We start from the raw sequence: 24,536 nt of genomic DNA on the forward strand, positions 1-24,536 counted from the left end.
TGCAAGTTAATAGGATGAAAATTGATGATATTTCATCAAATAAAATTTGATGATTTTAGAAGTTTGACCTTTGATGTTTTGACCTTAAAAAATAGTTGGTTTCTAATTCAGTGATGCAATATGCAAATCCTTTTCAAATTTCAATTCAATCGGATGAAAAACGACGATTTCAGAAATTTGACCTCAAGATGACTTGACTTTCGACCCCAAAATCAATAAGCTTCTCAGTTCAGACTACCTCTACATTCTACAACTTGGGAAAATTTCATGATGATCGGCTTAGAATTGTGACCTGTCGGCGACAAACAAACAGACAGGCAGACAGAATAACAAAATCGACAGATCATATACTTGAAAAATCCTCGATTTTGTAAGTAACAAACAGACAGACAGGGGTGAAAACATAACCTCCTTCCACCTTCGGTGTTGGAGGTAACTAGAATAGCATCGGTGGAGTGCATACCACCGTCAGGCTGAACAGTTTACATTTTGTATCCCACTGATAGGCTGGATCTGGATTTGGACCTGAACCAAAATCGAATTGGCTTGTTATCGTCACCTTCCCATCTCATCCACCAAGTGCTGTCATAATCCGTCCACAACGTTTTGAGATATACTGCTCATGGACAGACAGACAGACAAACAGGCAGGCATGAAAACATAACCTCCATCCACCTTCGGTGGTGGCGGTAAAAATTTCTGTTCACAGGTTGATCAATAAGTTGATGGCCAAATAGAAGTCGAACCATTTTAAAAATGGCTGATTGTTACTTTGATTTTTTTTTATTTTCTCTAAATAATATTGATGCTCATGAAAGGTTTATGTGATGGAGGGGAAAAGGGCAGTGTCGTGATTTGCTTTTGTATACATACATAGTCGAGACTCGTGGAAGAGTGAGTTCAAGTACACGGAAAGCCTGGTGTTGGCTTTACGGTGAAGGTGGGGCTCTTAAGATCTTGAGGTCTTGAGTTTGAGCTCCTGTCGGCTGTTGAAAGCTAGGAGCAAATGAATGGAAGTGCGCAGTGATCCTGGATTTAGGTAGTTTCATCAGAAGGGAGTTGATGGTGGACTGTGTGTGCCTTGCAGAAACCTGGGGTGGGGGGAGGGTGGGACAAAGCATGGAAAGAACAGTGGGTACAAGACCAGAAGGGAGGTGGTAGAAGACAGATAGATTACAGACCTGTCTGAAATGGCAAAGTGATTGGCCCTCTCAGCTTCATCGTGGGAGATTCCAATAATCTTGAAGGCCGTGGTTTTCACGGCGTCAGGCTGAGCAAGATGTGAGGCAGGGAGACACACAGAGGGTAGAGCAGTAATCCATGAAGCTGCAGATGAAAGCCTTGTAAGTGGATAGGAGTTCAGGTGTGCCTTTGGAAGGACTCTGTACGATGGAGGATGCCCAGTAGGCAACTGGTTCTGGAGGCCAAACTTAAAATGTGTGTGTGGTTTGCACAAGAACGATCATGACTCAAGAGGATTGTTGAGAAAGTAGATGGGAGGGTTTGCCAGACAGTCCTTTCAGAGAGAGAGAGAGAGAGAGAGAGAGAGAGAGAGAGAGAGAGAGAGAGAGAGAGAGAGAGAGAGAGAGAGAGAGAGAGAGAGAGAGAGTCAGAGTGTGAGATTTATCAGGGTTGAAAGACATGTTCCAAATGTTTGATCAGCTTGTGATTTTTTTTTCAACATCTGTAGAGAGGGAAGAGGCTGCAACCTCCTGTCTGAAGGATGAGGGATGTCACGGCAGATGATGGAGTCATCAGAAATAGATAAAGGGGATTGTCCAGAGTCAGAGAGATCAATGATGAAGATAACGAATGGTATCGGTCTAGAACACTGCCTTGGGGCAAACCAGCCTTGACAGGGAGAGGAGATGAAATGTTTCCGGTGAGAGCCACATTTTGGCAGAGGGGAGGAAGTCAGTAAGGCACCTGTGTAGTTGGCCTTGGATTCCATCGGAAGAGAGTTTGGAGAGCAAGGCAGGATGCCGGACCATATCAAAAGCAAGAGATTTATCCAGAGAGACAGCTCTGATCTCGTGTCTGATATTGCAGACCTCCACCATTGTTGGGTGAGTGGAATCAGCGTGTCCAAGGTGGAGTGACCTGGTCTGAAACCAAATTGGTAATCTTGGATGAGGTTGTTGGAAAAAAGGAATGATTTTATATCAACTGCGATGTAGAAGGAACATAGTTGGACAGAATAAGCAAGGAAAAGAACCACAGTGGGAGAGGTGAAGGAGAGAGAGAGAGAGAGGTGAAGGAGAGAGAGAGAGAGAGAGAGAGAGAGAGAGAGAGAGAGAGAGAGAGAGAGAGAGAGAGAGAGAGAGAGAGAGAGAGAGAGAGAGAGGTGAAGGAGAGAGAGAGAGAGGTGAAGGAGAGAGAGAGAGAGAGAGGTGAAGGAGAGAGAGAGAGAGGTGAAGGAGAGAGAGAGAGAGAGAGAGAGAGAGAGAGAGAGAGAGAGAGAGAGAGAGAGAGAGAGAGAGAGAGAGAGAGAGAGAGAGAGAGAGAGAGAGAGAGAGAGAGAGAGGTGAAGGAGAGAGAGAGAGAGAGAGAGAGAGAGAGAGAGAGAGAGAGAGAGAGAGAGAGAGAGAGAGGAGAGAGAGAGAGAGAGAGAGAGAGAGAGAGAGAGAGAGAGAGAGAGAGAGAGAGAGAGAGAGAGAGAGAGAGGTGAGAGAGAGAGAGAGAGAGAGAGAGAGAGAGAGAGAGAGAGAGAGAGAGAGAGAGAGAGAGAGAGAGAGAGAGAGAGAGAGAGAGAGAGAGAGAGAGAGGAAAAGAGAGGAAGAGAGAGAGAGAGAGAGAGAGAGAGAGAGAGAGAGAGAGAGTTGGAGGAGAGAGAGAGAGAGAGAGGTGAAGGAGAGAGAGAGAGAGACGTGAAAGAGAGAGAGAGAGAGAGGTGAGAGAGAGAGAGAGAGAGAGAGAGAGAGAGAGGTGAAGGAGAGAGAGAGAGAGAGAGAGAGAGAGAGAGAGAGAGAGAGAGAGAGAGAGAGAGAGAGAGAGAGAGAGAGAGAGAGATGAAGGAGAGAGAGAGAGAGAGAGAGAGAGGTGAAGGAGAGAGAGAGAGAGAGAGAGGTGAAGGAGAGAGAGAGAGAGAGAGAGAGAGAGAGAGAGAGAGAGAGAGAGAGAGAGAGAGAGAGAGGTGAGAGAGAGAGAGAGAGAGAGAGAGAGAGAGAGAGAGAGAGAGAGAGAGAGAGAGAGAGAGAGGTGAAGGAGAGAGAGAGAGAGAGAGAGAGAGAGAGAGAGAGAGAGAGAGAGAGAGAGAGAAGGAGAGAGAGAGAGAGAGAGAGAGAGAGAGAGAGAGAGAGAGAGAGAGAGAGAGAGAGAGAGAGAGAGAGAGAGAGAGGTGAAGGAGAGAGAGAGAGAGGTGAAGGAGAGAGAGAGAGCTAGAGAGGTAGAGAGCTAGAGAGGTAGAGAGGTAGAGAGGTAGAGAGGTAGAGAGGGAGAGAGGGAGAGAGGGAGAGAGGGAGAGAGGGGGAGAGAGAGAGAGGGAGCGAGAGAGAGAGAGAGAGAGAGAGAGAGAGAGAGAGAGAGAGAGAGAGAGAGAGAGAGAGAGAGAGAGAGAGAGAGAGAGAGAGAGAGAGAGAGAGGCAGAGAGAGAGGCAGAGAGAGAGGCAGAGAGAGAGGCAGAGAGAGAGGCAGAGAGAGAGGCAGAGAGAGAGGCAGAGAGAGGCAGAGAGAGAGGCAGAGAGAGAGGCAGAGAGAGAGGCAGAGAGAGAGGCAGAGAGAGAGGCAGAGAGAGAGGCAGAGAGAGAGGCAGAGAGAGAGGCAGAGAGAGAGGCAGAGAGAGAGGCAGAGAGAGAGGCAGAGAGAGAGGCAGAGAGAGAGGCAGAGAGAGAGGCAGAGAGAGGCAGAGAGAGGCAGAGAGAGGCAGAGAGAGGCAGAGAGAGAGAGAGAGAGAGGCAGAGAGAGAGAGAGAGAGAGAGGCAGAGAGAGAGAGGCAGAGAGAGAGAGGGTTAAGTGAGGTTAAGGGTTAGGTTAAAGGGGGTAAGAAAAATCAAGTGTACCCATTTTTTGTCGTGGAAGACTCATGGAAGAGCAAGATTTCATTGTGTTTTATGTACAGTAAGTGTCCTGGATGGAGGAATTCCATTAAGCCATCAATCTCGAGAAGGCAATTCCACAAACGGCAGTAAAATAGAAATAAAAGTTCACTTTGGTGGTAAACGTGATTAAGATTGACATTTTGAGGTTAAAATTGTTTCGTTAAAAAAAAAAACTTCAAAAACATCTGATTTATGAGTTAATGACTTCTTTTTTTTTAATGTCAGATGACCTGACTGATGAACCACCAAAGGTCTATTTGTTCAATATTCAATGTATAAATTTTTAATGAAAATATTTTTCCAAACAAGCAATATCCATTCTTTGTAGAAACTCCATTGTACTGTTTCATTTAAAATGCTGAACTAAAAATGGAAATTGTATAATTTATATTTTAAAAATGAGAAGACAAAAAAAAACTATTCTTAATTTCCTGAGACTGATCTTTTTCAGATGGGATAACCGAATCCCGACCCAGCTCTAAATTATCATTCCGGTGTTTCACAGACAGGTTGATTCATCAATGTGTGTGCCCATCGTCCCTCGGATGGGCGTGAAAATGGGAATCCATCCCATCCACTGGCATCAGTTGTTGACGTTAAAGACTTCACGTTGTCCTTCACGAAGAGTATGTGAGCTATCGCTGACACACTGAACAAATTCCAAATTCCTGCTCCAACCTACAGAAGGGCACTGCATCAGCGGCGCAGCTGCTCCTGCAGCAAATGATGCAACCAGCAGCCATGTGCTGAAAACGAAGGAAAGGAAGGACGGTATACAAGTGAGTTGTGAATCAAACTCGGACTAGTCATCTCAAGGGCATGTGCGCTACCGCTACCTCCGCTCAATCCTGGCCAAGCAGTCAAGATGGTAACATACAGGTTGAGTTGTACTCCATTCATTTGGTGCAAGGCAGCTCCTTTAATCCTCAAATTGAGAAGGCATTTAAAGGAGGGATCACCACTGCAACTTTCACCCCCACCAGCATGTTAAACTACCTGTCCACCTGATCAGTTTACCTTCAAGGTCAGCATTGTTCAGGGTGGGAGGAAACAAAAGACATCCTTTGTAAAAAGTGTTTGAAAGGCCATCCTCCAATTGTACATAATTTAATGGTACCTTGGTAGGGGGTTGGGAAATGGCGTGAGAGCTGAAACCTGGGTGTGCTTTTGGTGTTGAGTATCAGGCAATTAATTTTTCAGATGCTTCTCCCCATTACAGAAACGTTAATGAGGATACTTTGTCCCAGTGCAATGGTCATCAAATGTTAAAATTTCATTCAGCATTTTGACGATGCAAGTGGACACAGAATAAGAATAATGGTCTTGCAATAAATATTGTTGTGTCCAGTTGGTTTGTCCCTACCTGGAAGGATGGCCAAACAGTTCTGTTGGAGGTTTACAGCCGAGATTCTCAGAGATTATGGTGCGTGCGGAAAGGAAAGGGCGGCGAAGTACCGAGGCACACGGGTTGTACTCGAACCCACAACAGATACACGGACACCAGCAACCTCCATAAATAATGATTTAATAAACAGAAAATCAATAGTAATAATGTAAAAATAAATCAAGACGTGAGGTAACCTTAAGCAAGGGGACAGAATAAAACAAAGAAAAATCGCTCCTTCATTTCGGCACTTCGCTTCAGGTCCAGCGATGGTCTTCTATGAACTCGGCGATCACACCACGGCGTCCCGCATGGGAAAATGCGCCCAAAATGGTGCGCAGCCGCTTTCTGGGCGAGCAAACATAAGGGAGGTAATTCTGGGGGTGATACTTAACACCAAGGCTCAGAGACCGCCGTGCAACTTCTTGCATCGATCGTCCTCAATGACACCACTGCTTTGCAGAATGGCGGCGTCTCATTCCCCCGATGGCTCGACGAGAGGCTTTGATGCTGGTCCCACACGATTCAGCCAAAAGTCAATGGCTCGTGCCTTGCTCCGTCATGTGGTCAAATTCACAGCATGGCACAAGAATTGTTGCTGTATTTCGCTGTGTCCAGTCGTAGCCAGCCAGCGAGACCACCTCACTCGATCGCATCCTTCCACAACTCTCTGCTCTTCGACCACTGTCCTCCCCTTCAGAACACCGATTCCATCTCGATACTTCCATCTCTGCCGAACCTTTTGCCTCACTTGCTTCTGTGTCTTCCTTCTGGTCGTGTTCTGACCACCGTTTATATCCCAAACTAGATCCGCTCAGCACAAAATAGCACGACCTTTCCTCTCCTCCTGCAATGAGCGGCTTCCCCAATTCTCTTGCCGAGACATGCTCTTCTTCCTCTTACTAACGTCATGCCCATTAATCATCCACTCCAGGGCCGTGGTTCATCAGCTGTCACCCATGGAGGTGGGCTGCTTGGTAGTTGTTGTTTTCAGGACGTGATCCCCCTTTATCACCGGTCTTGAAATACAAAAACACAGGAAAAGGTCACGGGGGGCAATTACAAACTGGGGGAAATGATCCTTAATCCCTAATTAACACAACACCACCACTCGTGTGGTGACACGTAACACTTAAACTCACAGTTTCCCTACTTAATTTACATTGGGATGTCTCCTACACATCCACAGACCAAGCAATTCTATATTATCCTATCTTTCTGATGAAATTGTTCTGTCTACCCCACAAACAACAATATCTTGACCAAATTAGAGAAGACTGCACCATTAGGAACACAAAATCACTTCTCTCTATTTCTCTCTCTCTCTTTCTCTCTCTCTCTCTCTCTCTCTCTCTCTCTCTCTCTCTCTCTCTCTCTCTCTCTCTCTCTCTCTCTCTCTCTCTCTGGGCATGTCTCTGTGGTGTCATGGCATCTCCCCATGTGCGCTTGTTGTAGCTCTGTGCTAACGGTTGTGTTATTTTTGTTTCTACCCCCTTTACATCCTACCTTTGTGCATTTTCTACCCCTATCCTCGTTTACACCTCACCCTCCCCCCCACCACTACCCAGGATGGGACAGTGAGAGAGTAGGAGAAGAGAAGTTACACCATGATTGAGAGAGAAATGGTGAGAGCAGGCCTGCTTGACGTGGTTGTACCGCTCTAACATATTCAACTTTCCCATACCCTCTAACATATTCAACTGAAACTTCGTACATGGCTTTATTTTGATAAGTTACAGGACAAGTTCGAGTTTCAGGATGTTTCGTAAATTTTTCACGGGTCGAGCACAAAGAAAGATCGCGGGAGCATCTGTTTCAGTTGGTGGTTGCTGGGGTGTCTGAAGTTAATGTGGAGCACAGATAGCAGACCAACAACCACTGACTGCAGGAGAATGATACATTCACAAGTAAGGGCGAGGGGTTCATCACACCGCATGAATGAGAGCCCATCGCATCTAAATGATGTGACACTCCGATACTTTTTTCACTTCCCTGGATGTTGTTAAGCTTCTTGGAGGGACAAGTACTCTGCCATAGATGAGCATGGACCTGGCGGAGGTCATTGCATTCCATTTGCGCAGTGATCCACACGGATCGGTTCGTGAAGGGCAAGTAGGCAATGCCAGTCAGAACATTATGAACAGTGACTGAGTGGACAATAGCGTCAATGAGTCACGAAATGAAGGAGCAAACCTGGCAAATCGGGATGCGTCACAGCTCGTGATATCTGATGGGACTTTGAGCCAGCCGGCCATGTGACGCACCGACATGTGGTATCTGCTGATGGTGGAGAGGAACGTCATCACACTAGGACCGGACGAGAACTCACCGCTGCATAACTTTTCAAGGTTTGCATACATGATTTGCGATCTGTAAGGACAAAAGCCCAAAGAGTGCACTGGATGATATATGGGCTGAAGTGCTTGACTGAGGCTTCGATTTCCCATGACAGCCATCCGATTTGATGCTTTCCGAATGTTGCGCTGTAAAACACAGCCAATACAGGACTATGTTCTGGATGCATTCCTACTGTCCGGAGAAATGCTACTTCGCTTTAGGAGAACAGTCGTGTGCCTACTCCCGAAGACTGGAGATCTCCGACATTTGACAAATTGGCGATCGATCTCCTTACTTTGCACGGATGACCGTACTAACTTTTTTTCAAAGTACTTGCAAACCAGTTTAACAAGGTTATTGGTGATCTGATTTTACCTGATCAGGGTTATTGTGTTCCTGGTGGATCTATCAATGACATAATCATTTTAATCAGAGGCCTGATTGATGGTAAATGCATTCAAAAAAGTTCTACAATGTTTTTCTTTGATCCCAAAAAAGCTTTCCATAGCATCGATCACAAGTTCATGTATTGGAAGCTTGTGGGCTTGACGTAAATTCTAGAGCTTATATTGCTTTGTCATACACCAACACACTTAGTTTATGCCTGGTGTTGGCTTAATGGTGAGGGTGGTGTGCTTGGGATCCCCATTTTCTGTTGAATTAATACCAGGTGGGGTTGACTCTGCCTGTCATCCTTCCGAGGTCGGCAAAATGAGTGCCAGCATGCTGGTATCCTGTGTCGGAGTGGCGACCCGTCCAGGATTGTGTCCAATAGCCAAGGAGACTGCTTCGGCAGCACCAACACTCTGCACAAAGTATGGTTCCAATGGATGGATGGATACTTAGTTTAATCAAAATCTATAACAAGCTTTGTTTCCCCATAAATGTTAAGAAAGGGGGTAAGGTAAGGTTGTCCTGTCGCTGTGTTATTATTTGCTCTTATTCAGAGCCTCTCCTTACAGCACGGAGGAAAAATATTTCTGGAATCGCATTTTCTTCCAGGAGTCTCCCTCGATATTATCCACCGATGTAGATGATGTCTGCATTTTCATCAAAGATAAGCACGATATTGATGCTCTTGTCGGGTGCTTGAGGAAATTTTACCTGGCTTCTTCTTTGAGATGTAACTGGAGGAAGAGGAAATTGTTACAGGTGCCCTTTCTCAATGATAGCCAACCTGAGTCATTGCCATTTCCACCAATGCCCGTTCCTGCAGAATTGGAGCGGGGAAATGAGGGAATTAAATATTTGGGAATATTTTGAGGATCCCCACAGTTTGTACAAAAAAATTGGGAGGGGACAGTTGAACAGGTAGAAAGAAGAGTGAATCAATGAAAAAGGGCTTTACCTACCTCTCCTATAAAAACCATGTGCTCATAGTTTCCAATTTGGTTACTCCCCTTTTGTGACATCGATTTGTCTGCCTGCAGCTGCCAGAGGTGCTGTTCATGGTAATTCAGGGTAAACTGGGAGAATTTTTTGGTGGGAGGCCATCACTGGCTACGTCCCAGTGTCATTCGTCCCCCCTTGGCTGAAGGTGGTCAGAGCCTCGTCAATGTAAAGTGCCGTGTAATGGCTTTCCGGATCTATTCCATCCAACATCTGTTTTAGGTAGAACACCTGCCAGGACGGATTTGGGCTTGACTCATCTTGTGGCAAGCAGGTAGGCTCGGATATGGTCCTGAACTGCTTCCGATTCATCTTCAACATGTGGATTCATCCCCTCTCCTCATTTTTTTTTTTTAACCAGAGCCTTTTGAATGCTTGGCAGAGCTTTTCATTGAGCCACCAGTCAGATACGTACATTTTTAAATGTTAGGAAACGAGCCTTTATTTTTCAATCTCCTTTTTCCTGATATTCGGAGAAGTCGGGATTTTTGCCAACATTTCATAGCAGGCAGGCATTTCAAAGGTGTGGCATCTCCGCCATGACTCAGAGTGTGGTTGTAAATCTGCAAGTGAATTGGAATGTCGAACAGCAGTTTGGTCCAAAAGAGTAACTGGAAGAGTTTCAAAAGAGGTAATCCGAACACGGCATCAACTAGGTCTTCCTTGGACTCAGGGTGTGTAAGTTATGCCACATTAGTTGGAAGTACCAAAATTAATTGTAGAATTTATTCCAAACAACTTGCTCTCCTTTAGTATGGGCTCAAAGCTTTTTCAGATTCTAAGTGGTAAAGTAAAAGCACTTACAGGTTGTGCGTTAAATTGTTCCTAGAGAATTCACCATTGGATGAGGTTACCCCAGTGGAAAGGACAGCTACCTGGGAGATCCCCCTCTGAAACAGTTTGGGAATGTATCATGTTTGGTTGTCGGCTTATACCGACAACAACAGACGATCTCAAGTGACAGTTGGTCCACTGGATTGTTCCTGCTAACATATTTATTCGATTTTCTTTTCTCCCATTTCTGGTTGTTGCCCTTTAGTTAATGAAGAACCATTTCATGCCTTCATTAGTTGTGAAAGGTTATTTCCATTGTTTCATTGGTTAAACTATACATCTCATGGAATGCATGCCACATTTACTTTGAGGGCGTATATCTTTGGTTTATCTGCCAAACATGAGTGTGTATTTACATTATGTCGTTTTTTAATGGCCACTGCTAAACTTGCCGTGTCTCCATCACGGAAGTCGAAGCCGGGTGGCAAGTCTTTGGAACGTTGTAATGTTATGGGGGTTTCTTTTTTTCAGTGCATTGGTTTCAGCAAGATTGAAACTTGTATTTGGCTTTTCTCAAATGATTGGAGAACTTAAAAAAAATTAATTGACACATGATGTGTTGGCGATGTCTGTGAGGTTCGGGAGAACAAATTGATGATTATTTTGTTGCATATTTATTATTATTGCTATGAAATGTTAATTTTTTTTCTCCTTAGTTTCTCTGTTTTCTTCCATTGTTTTTCACATTGTTGATTTGTATATACTTGCAGAGTACCCACCCTTCTGCCGATTCTTGTTCCAAACATGCAACGCATTCTTCTGATGCATACCTTTATTTTGGCAATGTATAGGCAACTGACAGCTCTGTGTAATGCAAAAATAAATAAATATCCCATGAAGTTGTGTGCATGAAGTAAAAACATACTTACTGCTTTTAATTCAAAACACCTCACTGCACTGGAAAATGTGGAGATAGGAATATCCTCCCCCATCTGAAGGAGGTGCTACACAATACACATTTGCATAGAGAATTGGTGTTCCCCCACCCTCGCCCCTTTCAAGACCACTGGAAAAGATAAAAACAACCCTTTACATTAGTTGTGGTCATGCTGATCCTACGCAGCAAGTATGGATGTAATCTGCCCAGAACTATTGGAGGATTAATGTGACAAACACACACAAACAAACACAAACACACACACACACACACACACACACACACACACACACACACACACACACACACACACACACACACACACACACACACACACACACACACACCGGTCTGTGAATTACCGGAAGGATGCAGTGGCCTGCAAAAGTATTCACCCCACATCAAGAATGCCACATTTGAATGAATTACGAATTTACCTTTAAAAGCTCTTGGTAACACAAAAAACGTTTTTAAAAAAAATGCATTTTTAAATTCCTTACACTCCTTACTACTACATCTGGAACCCATTGATTGTTTTTCTTCTTTATAAGAATTTCTTTCTCTTCATCTTTGTGACAAGGCTTATTTCCCAAAACCTTTTCAATCCAAAACGCTTGGTTCATCCATCCTCCTCTCATACCTGCACGTCCACTTTCCTCCGTGCCTTCAAAGAAAACATTTTTCCACCCCTCCCATGAAGTCTGTCTCCGTATGTCCAGTTTGGGAATCCTGAGAAGTCAACCCTAACAGCTTGGTGTGCACATCACAATCAATTCACCGTCATGTCAATTGATGGTGTCAAACCACTCCATGTTAGTTCTCTCACCCCTCTCTGGTTCCCCTTGTCCCACCAATATTAAAGCTTCCCGCTTATCCCGCCCCCTGTCAGCTTCCCCTTGTCCTGTCCCCTCTCAGTCTCCCCTCCTCCCGCACCGTCCCAGCTTCCTCCGCCTGCCCCACACCCTCTCAGCTATCACCACCACCCAGCACCTTCCCAACTTCCCCCACACCCTCCCAACTTCTCCACTAACCTGCCACCTCTCCTTCCTTCTTTCCATATTCCTGCACCCTGCCAGCAGCTCTTCCTCTTTCCCTAACAGTATGGAACTAAAACATCCGAGGCCTCTGCGCCAACCTGACAGATTCCTCAATCGAGGCCACTGCTTATAATCATCTGCTTCAAGAAATCCTTCCTCCCACAGGACATCCCTGACTCCTTCATCACTTCGTGTCTCTCCCTGGCTATTGCCTCCTCTGGTTTGAGTGACCTAATAGCTTGGTGGAGTTGCACTGTATATCACTGTGTACTGCTTGTATACCTGCCAAATCCCAGGAATACCTCCTACGTCGTGTGTGTGTGTGTGTGTGTGTGTGTGTGTGTGTGTGTGTGTGTGTGTGTGTGTGTGTGTGTGTGTGTGTGTGTGTGTGTGTGTGTGTGTGTGTGTGTGTGTGTGTGTGTGTGTGTGTGTGCTACACTGCACTGCAAACAGTGATGACTCCATTTATCTCTCTCTCTCTCTACTCATACCAACTCTGTCTTCCTCATAAACGGTGATTTAAATTGTCACCATGACAATTTGCTGAGTGTTGGTACTTCTCTCACCTGCTGTGGCACCTCAGCAAAGAACTTCTGTGACTCCATGGGAATTAATAGTTCATATGCAGCACAAAGCTGTGGGGTAGCATCATTGGCTGAGGATGTGGTTGTTCCGCTCATGCAATGCCCCCTGAAGTTAGGGCAGGAATTTGGAATTTGGCTATGGTGCCAGCAATAGCTCGCCTACTCTTCGCAAAGGATACTGTGGGATCTTTCATGACCACCAACACATGCTAGCAGATGCTGGCAGAGAGAACGCCTGTTTAACGTCCATCCAAAGGACGGCACACACATTGATGAACCACCCTGGCTGTGGAACACCAGGATGACAGTTTACAGCTGGGTCGGAATTCAAACTCAGATTAGATAGCTTCAAGGTGAGTGCGCGTATCTACAGGCAATCCTGTCAACCCTCCATGGGAATTTGTAAACTTTCTAACCAGGATTTATATCCTCCCTTCTGGATTTGGTTCTGACCAACTTCCCAACTAATGTCTTCTGCTCTTCCTCTGCTCCATTTGGTTCATCTGATGACATGCTTGTGAAGGTCAACATCTCTCCAGCTATTCACAGAGAACAGCCTCACCACCAGCAGCTTGGCAGGTCACTCAGGCAAGCTGGCAAGGACTGCAAGCAGTCATTGCACTTCAGGACTGGTCTCCTATATCTACCGCCCCTGATATTAACTCAGCCTGGGAATCCCTCGACAGAAACCTAGTCTCCCTCATGCACAGATTCATCCAATCTCATCTTCAGTTATCATAACCGTCCTCCCACCCATTGTACACTGAATCCTGTGGTGAGGAATTTGCCTTGAAACAACTTGCCTTCTCCCCCTGGATGGGAAATCTGACCGAAGGCAATCTTTACAATAATTCACAGATTTGTGTTTGTTTGTTTGTCAGGCTACTACTCATACAGCTCTGGGTTGATTACATTCAGACTTGCAGCATAGAATCAACATGACCACAATTAATGTATGGGTGTGTTTTTATCTTTGCTGGTGGTCTTGGGGAAGGGGGGCAGGGAGGGATGCAAATTCTCAATGTAAATGTGTATCGTGTAGCGCCGCCTCCCGGTGGGAGAGGGTATTGCAAATCTCCAACATTTACAGTGCAGTATTCCTATCTTCAGGTTTTCCAGTGCAGTGAGATGTTTTGAATGATAAGCAGTAGGTATGTTTTTACTTTATGCAGGTAACCCGGGTATGTTTTTTTTTGCCGATACACAGCTGTGAGTTGCCTGTATACCACCCAAATAAAGGTATGTGTCAGAAGGATGTGTTGCATGCTTGGAACAAGATCACCCACAGGGCTGGTACTCTGCTTGTGTCAGATAATTCCTAAAAATCTTGGAAAAAGTTTGTGTCCACACTCAGGAGAGTCAGAGAACAACTTCTGGCAAACCTCAAGTTTGAACTTTCAAACTTGTCTCCAGCTCCAAAACCTGGTGGTGCCTTGTTGTGTGTGTCTCTGGAGTATGCACCCCCTCCACCTTTCCCTCACTTCAAATGGCACCGCAGCAAACTCTCCTCGTGAAGAAGCTGTTTGCCTCCAAATCATGTGTCCCCAACCTCTCGCTCTCTGCACCCACTTTACCCTGTCACACCAACTGCTCCAGAACTCTGTATTTTGCACCTGAGAAGGTGGAGAAGTTTCTTGCATCCCTCAACTCTGTTTCTGCAACTGGGGTGGATAGAATCAGCTCACGTGTCCAAAAATCCTGCTCTGCTGCTCTTTCACAACCTCTTTCTGCATGCTCACTGTATAATTTGTCCTGAGCCATCTAACATGTCCTTGGAAGTCAGCCATCATCACCACATCACATAAACAAGGTGCAAAAACCGATCACCTTCAATGCAGACATGAGTTCAGGCTGCCTCTCTCGACATACCACGAGAAATCGATACAGTCTGGCACCCTACCTTGCTCTCCAAACTCTCTACCTCTGGCACTGAAGGATAACTCCACTCGTGGGTTACTGACTTCCTTCATTCTCGAAGCCAACGTGTGACTCTCAACGGGATCCTTTCATTTCCTTTACCTACCAGGGCTGGAGTGCCACAAGGCAGTGTTCTGGGCCCTGTCCTTTTAATAAACTTCATGAAGTTTTCTTTTGCTCCCTGCCTGGAAGCCTTTATTCCTGTTGGGAGCATCATGGCCATTTGGTCGGCACTGCTGCTGTTACATTGTCGCACCTCGGACACTTTAGTAATATAACAGCGGTCACATTGGCCAAACGGCTGAGATGCTCCCACCTGGAATAAGGAGCTTTTTGGCACCTCAGCTCAGAAGCACAACTGGCAAAGTTCGAGTTCAGGAACTTGGCTCAGGTTCAGCACAATTGTGGCATATTTTATTTAAAAAAAAAAAAAACACCAAGAAGTACAGAACATCCAAGCACTGATTGTGTTGGACATGAGCCACAAATCATTGGATGCACAGTGGTTGGTGAGAAGCATCGACATCCAACAAATCAGAGAACAGTCAGATTTTCTTATATTTAAAAACTAGCAAATACCACCCGTCGCTTCGCTGACAGGGGTAATAAAGAGGGGAGGCAGAAAAAGAGGGGAGAAGAGGGAGACAGGGGTGGGGGAGAGAGAGCAGGGAGAGTGAAGAGGTGGATGGGGAAAGGAGAGAGGAGGGTGGGGGAAGGAAAGGCAGTATGAGGTGAGAGGAAGGGAAGGCAGACGTGTGGCGGAGTGTTAATTACGATTCATACTGTCTCATCAAAATGCTTCTGCAGAGAATAACAAGGAAGATGGAAACAAAATAATGTCTGAAATCAATTTTCTACTGGTCATCCTATAAATACGGCTCGGAGACAAACACCGCCTGAACACGTCTGGAGACAAAACCCGCCGGACGCATCCGGAGCCAAGCCGTCTGGATACAAACACTGCGCGGACACATTTCAAAGACAAACTCCCATCCAGAGGCAAAGACAGTCCAGCTATGTCTAGAAACAGAGACAGAGACAGAGAGAGGAGACGGGAGAGTAGGAGGTGTGGGAGGAGGGTGCTGCACTGTATTGGGAGGGACTTGAGCAAGGATGGGACAAAGAGAGGCAGAGAGAGAGAGAGAGAGAGAGAGAGAGAGAGAGAGAGAGAGAGAGAGAGAGAGAGAGAGAGAGAGAGAGAGAGAGAGAGGGAGATAGAGATAGAGATAGAGATAGAGATAGAGATAGAGATAGAGATAGAGATAGAGATAGAGATAGAGATAGAGATAGAGATAGAGATAGAGATAGAGATAGAGATAGAGAGAGAAAGAGAGAGAGATAGAGAGAGAGAGAGAGAGAGAGAGAGAGAGAGAGAGAGAGAGAGAAAGGTGTGGGAGGTGTGGGAGGAGGGTGCTGCACTGTATTGGGAGGGACAAAGAGAGGGAGAGAGAGAGAGAGGGGAAAAGAGAAAGAGAAAGAGAAAGAGAGAGAAAGAGAAAGAGAGAGAGAGAGAGACGTGGGGGTAGGGGAGTGAGCACAGAGAATATGTTATGCTTAATGAAGAACAAACACACGCACACACACACACACTCACACGCAGACACACACACACACACATTCACACACACAGACACACACGTGCTTGGCTGATATTGATAACTTTTCTGGAATCGGAAGGTTGCAGTCAGTGTCATTACCATCTGCAAAACTTATTGCATACAACCTAAAATCATTAATTAGCTTTTCCAAAAAACAACAATACATTTACATAGACGTTTCAAGGACATGTTCACAAACATTAATCTTTACAACAGCTGCGTGTAACGAGTGGGAAAAAAACTTGGCTCTGTAATTTAGAAATCACGTTAATATGGCAAACGGCTTGGAAATCAGGTCATATTTCACAACTCACTCAGGGTGATGGAGCACGAACCACTCGCTCAGGGTGACGGAGCATGAACCACTCGCTCAGGGTGACGGAGCACGAACCACTCACTCAGGGTGACGGAGCACGAACCACTCACTCAGGGTGACGGAGCACGAACCACTCGCTCAGGGTGACGGAGCAAGAACCACTCACTCAGGGTGACGGAGCACGAACCACTCACTCAGGGTGACGGAGCACGAACCACTCACTCAGGGTGACGGAGCACGAACCACTCACTCAGGGTGACGGAGCATGAACCACTCGCTCAGGGTGACGGAGCACGAACCACTCACTCAGGGTGACGGAGCATGAACCACTCACTCAGGGTGACGGAGCACGAACCACTCACTCTGAATAACGTGGCACAGCAAAAGCGTCAGCAGAGCGTAAACGGTTCACTCAGAATGATGAAGCGCTGTCGACAATTGGCACTCAGCAAGTGGCTTTAGCACTCATGCAGGGACTCCAATTCAATGGTTGATGAGGAACGGTTGGTCAGGTTGTCACTGCATACCATTAAGAACCCCTTTAACTTTAAAGACGGTCTTCACTGCGCAAACGGCAGTTTATGAAATCTATCTATAATTCCAGCAATGTGTGTGTGTGTGTGTGTGTGTGTGTGTGTGTGTGTGTGTGTGTGTGTGTGTGTGTGTGTGTGTGTGTGTGTGTGTGTCTGTATGCGAACGCCATTTCTCGACGACCGCCGGTCCGATCTGATTGAAACTTGCCAGGAATATTGTCGGGGCCCTGCAGATGTGCCTTTTCGAGGTTTGATGTCAATCGGACGAGTGGTTCCCATTTTGCGGCCATTTTATTGCGTTTTTCAGTGTTGAAAAGGTGTATATATGGCAGCTGAAGTGTCGTTCCACCTTATCACCTTATCATGCCTTTTTTCAGAATAATGATAACAGCATATTAATAATAATAATAATAATAATAATAATACTAATAACACAATAATTGGCAGTACACAATAATTGAATAAAAAGAAGAACGTGATACAATGACCAATGTCTGTCAACCAATAACGACCAAAATATTGTCTGTCAATCAGATAGGACACGGTGCTATGACGTCACGAATGACGTCACAATGCTTCCTCCGGATTGAAGCTTGCCAGGAATATTGCCGTGGCCCCGCGGATGTGTCTTTTCGAGGTTTGATATCAATCAGATGAGCGGTTCCCAAGTTACGGCCATTTATCTGTCGACCAATATCTGCGAGAGAGGGGGACGGGAAAGGGGGGGATGAGAGTGGGGGCGAGAAAGAGGGGCGAGAGAGGAGGGGGAGAGAGGAAGGGTGAGACTAGGGGGGAGAGAGGGGGCAAGAGAGGGGGAGAGAGAGGGGTGGGAGTGGGGACGAGAGAGAAATAGAGCAAGAGATGGGGATGGGAGAGGGGGTGTGAGGAGGGGTGGAAGTGGGGGCGAGAGAGAGGGGCGAGAGAGAAGGGCAAGAGAGAGGGGCGAGAGAGGAGGGGCGAGACTAGGGGTGAGAGAGGGGGAGAGAGGGGGAGAGAGAGGGGGAGAGAGAGGGGGCAAAAGAGGGGGTGAGAGAGAGGAGGCATCACAATTCAAGAGAGGGGGAGAGAGGAGGGGCGAGAGGGGGGTGAGAGTGGGGGCGAGAGAGAGGGGCGAGAGAGGAGGGGGAGAGAGGAGGGGTGAGACTAGGGGGGAGCGAGAGAGAGAGAGAGAGGAGGGGCATCACAATTCTTCTTCATTTGATATGACGTCACAATTGAGGCTGGGGACCGGAGTATGTTTCCCAGGTGTTTCCCAAGTTATGGCCATTTATGATACGGTTGGTCCGATCTAATTGAAATAATACCCCAATCCAGTTGTCGTTTATGCACCTACAGGCCCGTACTAGTAATAATAAATCCACGATTTTCCCAGCTCGTCTGTGCATGTGTCATGTGGTACATCGGTTAGGGGTCAGCGCAAGCATTATTGGATTCGCTATATATGCTAGATATCCCTTATTGTCGGGTTTTCCGTGTATGTGTGTGTGTGTGTGTGTGTGTGTGTGTGTGTGTGTGTGTGTGTGTGTGTGTCTGCAACACGAGGCTCCACAGCACGAACCAGCAAACCGATTTCGATGAAACTTTGCCAACAGGTGCCATATGGTCTGGGAATGTGCGTGTTTGAATTTCGTTGCCTTGCAACCACCCGTTGCTGTGCCGCGGCCGAAAAACCGTGTACAGTATTTTCAATATTTGTCCTTCAGTTTTGAATGCAGAGAAACAAGACTTCAGAATTAAACACGTTGAGATATTTAGAAAATTTCATTCGAGCCGATTTTTTATTGACATTTTACTTTTCAAATGGTAGTCCTTCAAAAATCGGGTGTCTATTTACCGTCATTTTTTTATGAGGGGCTTAGGAAAGTGGGCGGAGCTTAGGGAAAGTGGACGTGGTTGATGAAAAGTGGGAGTGGTGTTGGAAAGTGGGCGTGGCTTATGGAAAATATTGTGTGACTCAGGAGGTGTGGTCAAACAAGAGCATTGAGAGAAGTTTATCGGGTTTTCCGTGTGTGTGTGTGTGTGTGTGTGTGTGTGTGTGTGCGTGTGTGTGTGTGCGTGTGTGTGTGTGTGTGTCTGCACCGCGAGGCTCCACAGCACAAACCAGCAAACCGATTATTTTTCAAATAGTAGTCCTTCAAAAATAGGGTTTCTATTTACCGTCATTTTTTATGAGGAGTGCCAGTTGGCAAAAGCTGCAATAGGAAAAATCTTGCCAGGCAGAGGAACAATTGTATGTGAACCAATAAGTCTTGGCAATGAATCTTCGTTGGTGGATCAGTCAGAATGAAAAGCATCGTATCCAGCGCTTCAATCCCAGAGAATCCCTCGTCACCTACCGGCTTGTAACTTTGTTTTTTAAAACGTCATTTTTTTTACCAGATTTGCTTTGATTCCCTGTAGAGCATGTCACGAAACCTCTGAAAATAGACACAGATCTGGCAGATGTTATGGCTCGGCAGTCCCTCTGGGAGACAGTGTGCGTGGTATTGCAGTGAATGCATTCAGTCATACAGCTCAATGAAGCTGGTCAATTTTGGCACACTCCTAATTTTTTGTTCACTCAATATAATTCTCCAAATAGTCGAGAAAGATAAGTTTAATGCTTTGGAAAATTCACATTTTATTGTGTATATACAGTATGGAGGAGAAACACAGTCTTGCTTGCTTAAAGTAAATAGGTATATCGGTTTAGTTATAATACTAGTTATTTCTTGAAATTTCAGATTTCACAACAAATTTCAACACTTATTTCGTCCGGCTGATATCCGATCCTCAAACCGAAATAATATTTTGATGATATACTTTAATTAGTCCGTGAGATTACATCATGGTAAATTGTATCACAGAATGTATGGAATCGCTCCAAGCTCCTAATTTGAAAGCTTTCGTACTTACAAAAGTGACGTATAGAGCGATTAGTCGTGAAGATGAACAGGCATTCGATATGAGTGAGGAAAGTGAAAAAAACTGTCGTTGAGAAATCGTTGCAGCCTGTTCCAAGTCAAGGCATGGCTGAGCAGGCCAAAAAACATGGCGGCTTCAGACCCCAGACAGCGAAGTGGCCGAGGATCGCCTCATGATGGATATAATTAAATAAGGCCGGTAATTATCTTCAAAATTGGTGTTTTAATTAACCCAAACACCTAATTTTCACTCTTACACTTCCTTGGAGTTTTCTTAGTGTACACGCAAAGTTTCAGGTTGCTCGGTTTTATGGTTTTGGAGTGATGGAGGACACACACACACACACACACACACACACACACACACACACACACACACACACACACACACACACACACACACGCACACACACTTATTAGTGTAGATAGATTAAATGCATAAATTGTGCTTGTTAAAATAAGCTTGGCTTTAACGAGTTGAAAATAACTTCTCGCCTCATGCCACATAGTATATGTGTCATCGGTGGTTTGCCAAGGGTGAAAGTTCGAACGCTTTTACTCGTTTGTACGAGGAATAAATTGTATTTACTCAGACATTCGGGCAAAGGCAAATTTTGGGTAAATGTTGTCCTGCTAGGTGAGGTTTAACTCTCGTCTTTTGCACGGTATATGAGTGTTTAAACACAGGAAGAGGCCAATTAGCACGTCTCTCCTCTGTCGTATGCACACATCTTAAAATCTCTCTTCTAAACCTCTCTAACAACTATATTTCTCTTTAAAACCGAACTCATGTGCATGCCTGTGATGGCAATGGGCACTAGAACAGCAATTTAGACAGCCAAAGTAACTGAAACGTCTGAGAAATTGATGATGCAACCAGCAGATGTAACTTGATTTTTTTGTGAAATGATAATACTCTAACTACTTGACATGTACATCATACTGCTATGAACATCATATGATTGCATGTCTGTGGATATGACCGTTTACTGTGGAATTGCTGGAAGGACCTTGTGCCTCAAGACTTCTCAGCTGACAGTACAAATAAGACTGTTGATATGAGTTGTTTTAAAATCTGCAGCTTGCTGTGGAATATTTGAAATCAAGTTTTCTGAGCTTACAGTGCTTGTTTATCCAGAAGCAAAGGAAGAAAGGCATGGGGGCGAGGGGGTTGGCGAAGAGTATTATTATGCCAAGGGCTGGGGGCAATTTGAGTGGTTTTAATGAGGCCAAAGCAACATGAGTATGGCTGCCCAATCATGACCATAGAGCTTCCTGCAAAATTTTCTCGAGAAAGTTTAAATGGGAGAAATCCAACTGCTGAAGAGACATGTTGCAATGGGGACCATAATTAAAACGTTGAAGAGAGGCTGAAAGGCTGCTGAGTAGACTCTGGAAAGGCTGCGGCTGTGACTGCGGTGAATCGGAGTGCGGTTTCGGCGTTGAATTGTCTCACAGCTAAATCTGAATGTACCAAAGATTGTTGAGATGGGATTTATCGTTAATTTTATTCTCGACTTGTTGTTTTTTTTTTGTTATTAATAAGTTCCATCATTTTCAAGTTCTGTCAATTGTTGGGACGTTTCTGGATTAAGCGGGGATCTGTTCCACCATGACACTTGATCGAAGGTTGATGGGATGGCCTTGAGGTACGCACACTCACCTCCAAGCTGTCTAGCCTGGGTTTTAATCTCGACCCAGGGATAAACTGTCATCCTGGTATTTCACAGGCAGGGTGATTCATCAATGTGTGCGCCGTCCCCTCGGATGGACGTTCAGCGGGCGCCTCATCTGCCGCCACTCGTTGGTGGACGTTAAAGATCCTCACGGTGTCCTTCAGGAAGTATCGGCGAGCTATTGCCGGCACCATGAACAAATTACAAATTCCTGCCATAACCAGCAAAGGGCATTGCATCAATGGCACAACCATGCCCTCAGCCAATGATGCTACCCCGCCTCCTTGTGCTGCATCCGAACATTCGAACTTGCTCAAAGATCAACTCTTGCTCAACACATGTATCTCGACTTTCAGATCGATTGCCCACAAACATACGATGGCACACCTTGGTTGTTGTCTCCACATGGGAATGAAAGGGTGGAATGAGACCAACCTATCCATCTTCATTTTTTTGGTCCACATGTCAAGGAGAAAGTTGGAAGGCTTTGGAGCATAAGTCGAGAAATGTTTTCATTTGCTCCACATCATAGTGTCTTCACTTCCAGAGCTCTTTGAAGAATTTCCACCTGGATCTGGCACATCTTCCCGTGATAGCTCGTTTGTTGTGATACTTCTTGATATCCCTTTCAAACACGTCACACGTACTCCAAATACCAATGGTATGTTTGTCAATTGTTTTGCGTTTCCAAGTTGTCTTCATTTTTAAACTCCTTCTTTGAAACCACTTTTGTTCTTTAATTAATTTCAATCAAAGTCATTGGGAATAAATACTGCAATTAGCAATGCTGTCCATTGTTTTATTTCATTTTTTTTTTCTTCCCAGTTTGTGTCTGCATCATTGTTTACAATGTTCACACTACATGTAAATACCAGTTCCCTTACAAGGAACTTCAATGCATGAGGAAGCAATTAGACCCATCAAGCCTGCACAATGATTGCTTGTCCATGCTCTATCCTGTTTTTTAAAAAAAATACTGATTGTCAAGCAAGGAAGCAGCACGTACCGTTTTAAAAGTCTTTGAATTGACTCGGCAGAGGTTGGAGCCAAGGGTTGTATGAGGCGAACCTTCAGCTTTGTGCCATCCTCCCATTCACCATCCTCCTTTCCCCAATTAACTTTTGAAAATGCTTATTGTGCATTTTTATGAATAAAACTTCTGCCTTTATAATTGCAGATTTATTTCGCATAAAAAAAGGAGAATTTTTATAACGATTGTACATTCTCGTTGTTCTGCACTTTTCACACGATATGTACTCGAATAAATGCACACAATAATGTCTAATGTGGATCACACGATGTAATGAAGAAAAATTTTAATTTTACCAAAATTTTTATTTTCCAAAATTAAAAAAAACTCCATCAAATGATGATGCATATTGTTGTGGTTGTAGGGATAGATGGAGGAATTTGATAGGGAGTTCAGCATTGTGTAGCCTGGTGTTGGCTCGCTCGGTGGATAAGGCCCAGTCACACCTTGACGTTTTAGCCAGCTTATGCCGATTTTTGAAATTTTTGTCTAAAACGCTGGCACACGCCCAATACGTTATGGGTAAGTTTTGGAAACATTGAGAGCACGCTGAAAAACACTGCCATACGTCGTAGTACGCTGGCTTTCATCGTTGTACTTTGCGGTTGTCTTCAAATTTTAGCATGCTTGAAATTTGTTCGGCCAGCGTATGACTCACAAGTTCCGCTGCGCTGGCCATAAGTTGTAGGCACGTTATGCGATCGTTGACACACGTCGACACACGTTACTTGTAAGTTAATCATAAGTCGAAACACATCGAGGTAATGTTTAGCGTCAGTGTTCCAGACTCCCTGGGTTTTTTTTTCTTCGCTATGACGGTGATGTTGACACTTCAATTTCTCGTGCGGTTATAATATAATATAATTAATAGGCTGCCACTCAGCGATTTAAATCATAACCGCACTAGAAATCGAAGTGTCAACATCACCGACATACCGAAGGAAAAAACAAATAAAATTTTAAAAAACAGGGAATCTGGAACACTGACGCTAATCATTACATTGACGTGTTTCGACTTATGAGTAACTTACAAGTAACTTTTATCGACGTGTGCCAACGATTGCATATCGTGCGTACAACTTATTCTCATCGCATGCGGAACGTGTGAGGCATACGGCAAGTACGTCGGAAAATGTTTAACACGTTTAAAATTTCAAGACGTACTCCACTTACTACGATGTATGATAGCGTACTTTAGCGTTCTATTCACGTATACCAAACTTACCTACACCATATTCGACGTGCGCCAGCGTTTTAGATGCATTTTTCAGAGGTTGGCATACGCTGGCAAGATCGCCAAGGTGTGACTGCGATGTTGACACTTCCATTTCTCCGGCAGTTATGATTTGAATCATTGTGTTGCAGCCTTTTAATAGACTACGCCAAGTGATCGTCGGCAATATGTGCAGTGCGCTATGCATAAGTTAGACTATCATTGGGCATAGGCTCTGAACGCTGACAACAGGCTAAGCATTCGTTGGTATAAGTTATCCTATAAGACAACGAAACGTTCTGTGTCCGTTACTAATATGTTATGCATACGACCAACTCGTTATGAATACGTCCGAATCTTTAAAAAAAAAAAAATCAAAAGTTCAGCGTAAGCCAGCGTTTTACATACATTTTGATATGTTGCCATTGCTGGCTAAAACGTCAAGGTGTGACTGGGCCTTTCGGGTGGTGGCTTGGATCCTAGGGTCCTGAGTTCAAGCCCCGTTGGGCCGCTGAATTAATATACACCAGGAGGTTGACTCAGCCTGTCATCCTTCCAAGGTCGGCAAAATGAGTACCAGTGCACTGGTAAGGGGAAGACTGCATCAGCGGCATAGCCATATCCCAACCAATGATGCAACCAGCAGCCACAGGCTGCACTCGATAGAGAGAGAAAGAGAGAAAGAGAAAGAGAAAGAGAAAGAGAAAGAGAAAGAGAAAGAGAAAGAGAAAGAGAAAGAGAAAGAGAAAGAGAAAGAGAAAGAGAAAGAGAAAGAGAAAGAGAAAGAGAAAGAGAAAGAGAAAGAGAAAGAGAAAGAGAAAGAGAAAGAGAAAGAGAAAGAGAAAGAGAAAGAGAGAGAGAGAGAGAAAAA

General features: G+C 45.0%; 1 protein-coding gene and 1 long non-coding RNA gene across 4 annotated transcripts in view; one reads left to right on the forward strand and one right to left on the reverse strand.

Annotated features, from left to right (window-relative positions):
* Positions 1 to 24,536, reverse strand: part of LOC147035237 (uncharacterized) — a 146,750-nt gene that overhangs the window by 15,084 nt on the left and 107,130 nt on the right. For 2 of the 3 annotated variants that reach the window (XR_015061851.1, XR_015061853.1), the window contains one exon: positions 874 to 1,091. The exons of the other annotated variant lie outside the window; for it this stretch is intronic. The gene's annotated coding sequence lies outside the window, so the exon portion shown is untranslated. The remainder of the gene's footprint in view (positions 1 to 873; positions 1,092 to 24,536) is intronic. 3 annotated transcript variants of the gene reach the window in all.
* LOC147035238 (uncharacterized) overlaps positions 7,677 to 24,536 on the forward strand; it is a 49,985-nt gene continuing 33,125 nt past the window's right edge. Inside the window, exon 1 of the long non-coding RNA XR_015061862.1 lies at positions 7,677 to 7,769. This is a non-coding gene — a long non-coding RNA (uncharacterized LOC147035238). The remainder of the gene's footprint in view (positions 7,770 to 24,536) is intronic.

Source organism: Eptatretus burgeri, chromosome 1 (genome assembly GCF_056783735.1).
Source record: "Eptatretus burgeri isolate ZD-2024b chromosome 1, Ebu_testis_v1, whole genome shotgun sequence".
Taxonomy (NCBI): domain Eukaryota; kingdom Metazoa; phylum Chordata; class Myxini; order Myxiniformes; family Myxinidae; genus Eptatretus; species Eptatretus burgeri.